The 6,000-nt window shown below is 41.5% G+C and overlaps 1 protein-coding gene and 1 pseudogene across 1 annotated transcript in view; one reads left to right on the top strand and one right to left on the bottom strand.

The window, feature by feature from the left end:
- LOC135204726 (gastrula zinc finger protein XlCGF57.1-like) overlaps positions 1-4,490 on the bottom strand; it is a 40,697-nt gene extending 36,207 nt beyond the window's left edge. The window contains exon 1 of the mRNA XM_064234889.1: positions 4,342-4,490. The gene's annotated coding sequence lies outside the window, so the exon portion shown is untranslated. The remainder of the gene's footprint in view (positions 1-4,341) is intronic.
- The window catches only part of LOC135204727 (zinc finger protein OZF-like), a 177,097-nt pseudogene that overhangs the window by 166,211 nt on the left and 4,886 nt on the right, over positions 1-6,000 (top strand).

Consider the following 6,000-nt stretch of genomic DNA (forward strand, 5'->3'; position numbering starts at 1 on the left):
TGCTGCTTGGCAAGAAACGACTCTCACTCGTAAGAGATGGTGGATAACATCCAGCCATGAAGACACAAAGATTCAGGGTAATCAGTAGGGTGCTGATTACCTCTGCAGCCCATGGGTCCGACACTATGGAACAGAAGACCTGATGTTTTCTGTTGTGCCAGATGGTGAAGAAGTCTAGTCCTGGAGGCTGCCACAGGTCAAACAACCTTTCCACCATGTCAGTGTGAAGAGACCACTCGGTTCCTATCACCTGGTTCTGGAGGCTGAGCTTGTCTCCCACTACATTCCTCATATGGCTGACAGCTCCACCGAGTGAGCTACAGCCGACTTATGCCCCTGCACTGTCAACTGGTGCAGCGGGAGGTACACGAGACTCGCCCTACTTGTTGACATATGCTACTATTATAGTGGTGTCGGTGTTGTCACTCATCAACACCACAGAGTGTCCCATCACTCGATCCTGGAATTCCTGGAAGGCTAGAAAGGCCTCCTTGAGCTCCAGAACGTTGATGTGAAGGTGCCTGTTGTGAAGATCTCACACTCCTGCAGTCAGTCAGTAACTCCTCCAGGTGTGTGCCCAGACCTTCGGACAATGCGTCTGATAAGAGAAGCATGTCTGGAGGGGGAGTGTGCAACGCCACTCCTATTAAGATGTTCCTGTAATCCAGCCACCAAGCTAAATCATCTCTCATTTCCTCCACCAGGGGAATGGGAAAGGATTCAGAGTCTCAAGCTGTGACCAAAACTCATTCAGTCTCCACTATAGAGACCGAAGGTGAAGCTGCCCATGAGGGACCAGCTTCTCCAATGACGACAGGTGACCGATCATGACTTGCCACTGCCGAGCTGGCTGCTTCTGTCATGACAGGAACAGCTGTGATGCCTTCCTGAACTAGCCGATACTCGAGTCTGCAGGGAAAACTTGTACTGCTACCGTGTCGATCAGCATGCCCATATATTTTATCCTCTGCTTGGGAATGAGATCTGACTTCTCTAAATTTATCATAATCCCCAGATCGTGTCAAACCTCGAGAATGCGATCCCTGTCCTGTATAGAAACTGCAAGTGGTAGCTTGCCAGGACTAGCCAATCATTGAGATACCTCAGCAGACGTATCCATGCCGAATGGGCTCAAGTTGAAACAAGGGTGAACATTCACACGAACACCTGAGAGGTGGTCGAGAGTAAGAAGAGTAATGCCCTGAATTGGGACACCATCCCATCGAGGATAAAGCGAAGGTACTTTCTGGGGAATTGATGAATGGGTATTTGAAAATACACATTCTTCAGATCCACTGAAAGCATGAAGTCGTTCTCCCTGATCAAAGTGAGTGCAGAGCATGTCGTTTCCATCATGAACTGAGTCTGGCAAATGAATCGGTTCAAAGGAAAGCGGTCTATCACCGACCTCCAGCCTCCCCGAGGCCTTCTCTACTAAGAAGAGCCGGCTATAGAAACCCAGGGACAGATCTCGCACGACTTCCACAGCTCCTTTGCTCAGCATGGCGTGCACCTCTTCCTTCAGTGCCAGATCCTTGGCCGAACCTGCAATGTAGGTTTGGAGATGGACCGGAGAGTTGATGAGACATGGCCTCGACGTGACGGGAAGTAGATATCCCTCCTGAAGGACATCTACTGCCTAGGTCTCTGCTCCATATTGCTGCCAAGTTGCCCAATGGATCGATAGGCAACCCCCACCCAAGACAGCTGGATGGGAACGCTGCCCCCTAGCGTTTCCCCTTCTTTTCCTTCTTTCCCTTCACATGGGGGAAGGAGGGTTGAAAGGAGCATGGCTGTGCTCTTTTCGAGGAGAAAGAAGGTTGGGTACTTCCTGGCGCTCCCTTAGAAGGAAGACTTCTTAGGGTTGAAACAAGCGTTAGCTTGACTCATTGGTCTAGCTGCAGTTGTAGGTGAAGTCCCAGAGGTTTTTGCAAGTGCCTGGTGGATGAGATGGTCACTGTCTTCAGCTCTTTGTATCTCCACCGCAGCATCTACCAACTGTCTAGGGAAGATAGTGGTACACCCCAGTAACACTCTGATCCTAATAACCAAAGCTGATTCTGAACCAAGAGACATGGTGATGTGATTCAGGACTGCATCCCTTTTCCTCAACACCAAGTTTGCCCATAGGTTGCTATGGAAGTTAGTAACGATGATGATAAGTTGAATGGATTATGAACTGAAAACCAATTTTTGAATGTAGTCATATCAGTCACACCATAGCTTTATCGAGTGGCCCTTAGCTCTACATGTTGTTCAGAATAGGAAGCAGTAACTCCACTGAAGAATTCTATTGCATTAATCATATTTGTTGTAGATGGCACCCATTTTGCTATAACTGATGGGGTGATTCCAGTGGTCAGCTGCATGTAAATAAGGTAACAAGTTTTACGTTGTAAATATGAAGATCCAATCACCATAACATTCTGCATAAATAAACAACTTGACAATTCCACCAAGCTTCATACATTACATCCACAACTTTTCTGTTCTTCCAGATGATTGAAGTGCCTCGAATTTTCTATGAAATAAATTCACAATATCTCCAATAGCAACAGAGTTCAGTATTTCATCCAAATTTTTCGAGTTGTCAATCACAAATACATAGCAATCTTTTAATTAAGTTTTTCGACATTCATTAATACTGACTGACTCTAAAAGCAGTATCCCTAAAGTTTGCTGGGTCAAGAAATGTGCATGTAGACTTCGGGAGCATATATGTCCATTCATCATGTGGAACACTATCCTTAGCATAAACTGTATCCCATGGGTTTTCAAAAGGGCAACCCTTTGCCACGATGGTTCCAATAGCTCCTAGCTCCAAGATAGATAGTTAATCGTGAAAGTGGGCTACTGGGATCAGCAACAAGAACCATTTCACATCCTTTAGCATACACAGTGGCTGGTCAAAGGTAACCATTGTTGTGGACTGACCACTCTTTTCCCCTTCTTCTGCTGCAAGAAGAAGGCCAGTGTTAATTATACATAGATGGATTACTGGGGTTTCAGTTGACGAATATCAGAGGAAGGATAGCTGAAGTTTTGTATGATCATGTTTTGCTTTATGCTCTGTCCAATAAACCTTTCCAATTTGGATAAGAGGTATCTTGAAGCCAAAAGTTGTACAACCATAAAATGTCAAGTCGATTAGCATTATGAATATCCTTTGGTATGTACACTAGCATTTCTATATCTTCAACTTTTATCAGAGAATAGCCACGGACTTCGGGTCGTTGTTATGTTTTGACATTGAATAGTCCACGTGGGCCAAATGATGTTAAACCTTTCTGTCCAAGGAACTTGTGTCTGAGCTGTAACCTGCTCAACAGCTGGCATACCACACTTCATTCCTCCTATTGAGTGGAACATGTTATGACCATCTAAAGTTGCCCCATTGTAATCAGCAGTGTCATACATGGAAATAGGATTGTGGACCGACTTCTGTAGATGTGTTTAATGTTACCGATGCCTCATCATTCAAGACTTCTCTATATGGTGAACAAAAATCGTAGATTAGATAGTATATCTATTAGTACTTGTGATCCATACTTTCTGTATAGATGAACACTTAACTCTATCTGAATTGGGGAGACGAATGACTTTGGTCGGACTGCCACAATTATATATAACGTGTTGAAGCTGACAGACTCCCTCTGAATGTTACTGTCATCTACCAATTACCTAAGAGACTCGTTCTGCAGAGGTAAACAAATGACACTCATAAGGGTGCAACATTTTTCCTCTGGGCATGTATATATACCACTCATCTGAGAGAATGTCCTTTATGCAGTGACTGAAACAGACAACTCCATTCTTTCCACTGATACCAGTTATAGTTTTCTGATGACCACAGTGTTCTTCGAGTTTCCTTTTAAGGTGTTTCTTACTATATACTACAGTAGTAGTTCCTTCAAAATTGTTCAGAATGGACATCAATTCATCCAGACAGTACTAATAGTCATCATTCTGCTCTAAATATTCACACAGTCTCAAGAAAGATCTTGATTTATCATCATCTTGTTGTTCATTAGTTCCTGGTTTGGAACTTTTAGGTCTAAACAAATACCTGTAACATGTACGATGATATCGACGCTCTGTCTACTACAACAAGGTCAATAACATCGGTAAGTCAAGAGTATGGTGATCCCTACGAGGTGTCAATAGCATATATTAAGAAACTTATTTCTTGGTCTGCATTGCAACATAAAAGATCCTCATGGCTTGTATACATTTCCTTTAATCCTTAATAAATGCAGACATGCAGTAACCAACGCGTCGCATATGTAAGTACTAAAACATCTTCCTAACCTTCAAACAGTTGTTAAAATACTTCCTACATACCTTTGGAACAAGTGGTGTAGTCTGGCTGGACATTTGAGGGAAGAAAAGGGAGGAGTTGGTTTTGCAGATTTGGTTTAATTTGTTCATAAAAAGGAAAGGCAGCAAACGACCCAACATTCAGCAAGTTTGCTCTTCAAAATAATTATTGAAAGCCTGAAAATAATAATAATAATAATAATAATAATAATAATAATAATAATAATAATAATAATAATAATAATAATAATAATAATAATAATAATAAAATAATAATAATAATAATAATAATATCCTTCATTTCAGCTCAGAGCCATATACATGGAATATACAAAATACAGACAGTAACATACACAATCTAGATACATAAGAAATGATAAAAAAAATGAATAATTGGCTCTTATCCACAAAATAGCTGAGGTAGCATAAAATATAGTAATCATAATACTGATGATAAGAGTAATGATATTTGTGAGAGAAAAAATGTATTGAGAGTTATAACAGTTAGTGCATAAGATTATGTTACTTAAATTTCAAGTAGAGACCTTAGGTGGTTACAGTATTCAGGTCCAGAGGGCTAAATACGAAAGTTGAATGTAGAAAAACTTTAACTTGATAGTTTTCACAGTAATAATGAAAAAGTAAAATATCAGCAATAAATATAATAATAATGAAAGAATCTGTAAATGACATCTTGCCAATACAGAGATTAGGGGACAAAGGCCTCATTTTCCCATCTTTCCCACAATTTAGATCTTCTTGCTTCACTCCTTAGGATGCTTTGTATGAGCGAGTTGCTGCTGTTTCTCAGTCGAGTTACCAGACTGGACATTGTTTGCCTTACAATGATTTTTAAATTGTCCAGGTGGTTTTCTATGAACATCTGTGTGGCGGAGTATTTGTGAGGCATCTCAAAATGTCATTGTGCACAACAGTAATATGTCTCATGGTCTCTCGGGTATAATTCGTCTAGAGGGAACACCCATAGATACTGTAGCAGTTTGAGCGGAAGAGCAGCAGTTTCACATCTCAGTGACAGAGGGCAAAACTCCTTGCAATCATATTGCCAGTTGCACATAGTTTACGATACCTCTGTTCAATGTCTGCCATATCTTTTAGGTCGTCGATGATAATGTAACCTAAATATGGAAATTCGTGCACAAATTCCAGCCGATGGTTTCCAAGGAAAATTTGTGGTTCTGCAATATGCTTAAGCGATCTCGGGAGCAGCGGCATGCACTGGGTCTTGATTTCGTTGTAAAGTATATCAAATTCCTCTGCGTATTGGCGGTAAGTGTCAATAAGTCATTGGAGACCTTGCACTGACGGGGAAATCAGAACCATATCGTCAGCATAACAGAGGTTGTTTATAGTTATTTCATTGACAGTGCATCCGATTGGGAGTGAGTTCAGTTTGACATTCAAGGCCTCTGTGTATGTATTAAAAAAGTACGAAGAGAGAATGCCCCTTTGCCAAAGCACTTTTAGGGAGCCGAAGGTGTACGATAATACGTTACCCCATTTGACACAGAATTGCTGTGTGGAGAACCAGCAATGTAAAATGCCAACTAGATAAAGGGGTATGCCTCCTTTATGCAGCTTCAGGAAGAGCTTCAGGTAGTTTACTCTGTCGAATGCTTTTCTCACATCCACAAAACAAAGGATGATAGGTAGTAGTTCAGC

This window comes from Macrobrachium nipponense, chromosome 47 (genome assembly GCF_015104395.2).
Source record: "Macrobrachium nipponense isolate FS-2020 chromosome 47, ASM1510439v2, whole genome shotgun sequence".
Classification (NCBI taxonomy): domain Eukaryota; kingdom Metazoa; phylum Arthropoda; class Malacostraca; order Decapoda; family Palaemonidae; genus Macrobrachium; species Macrobrachium nipponense.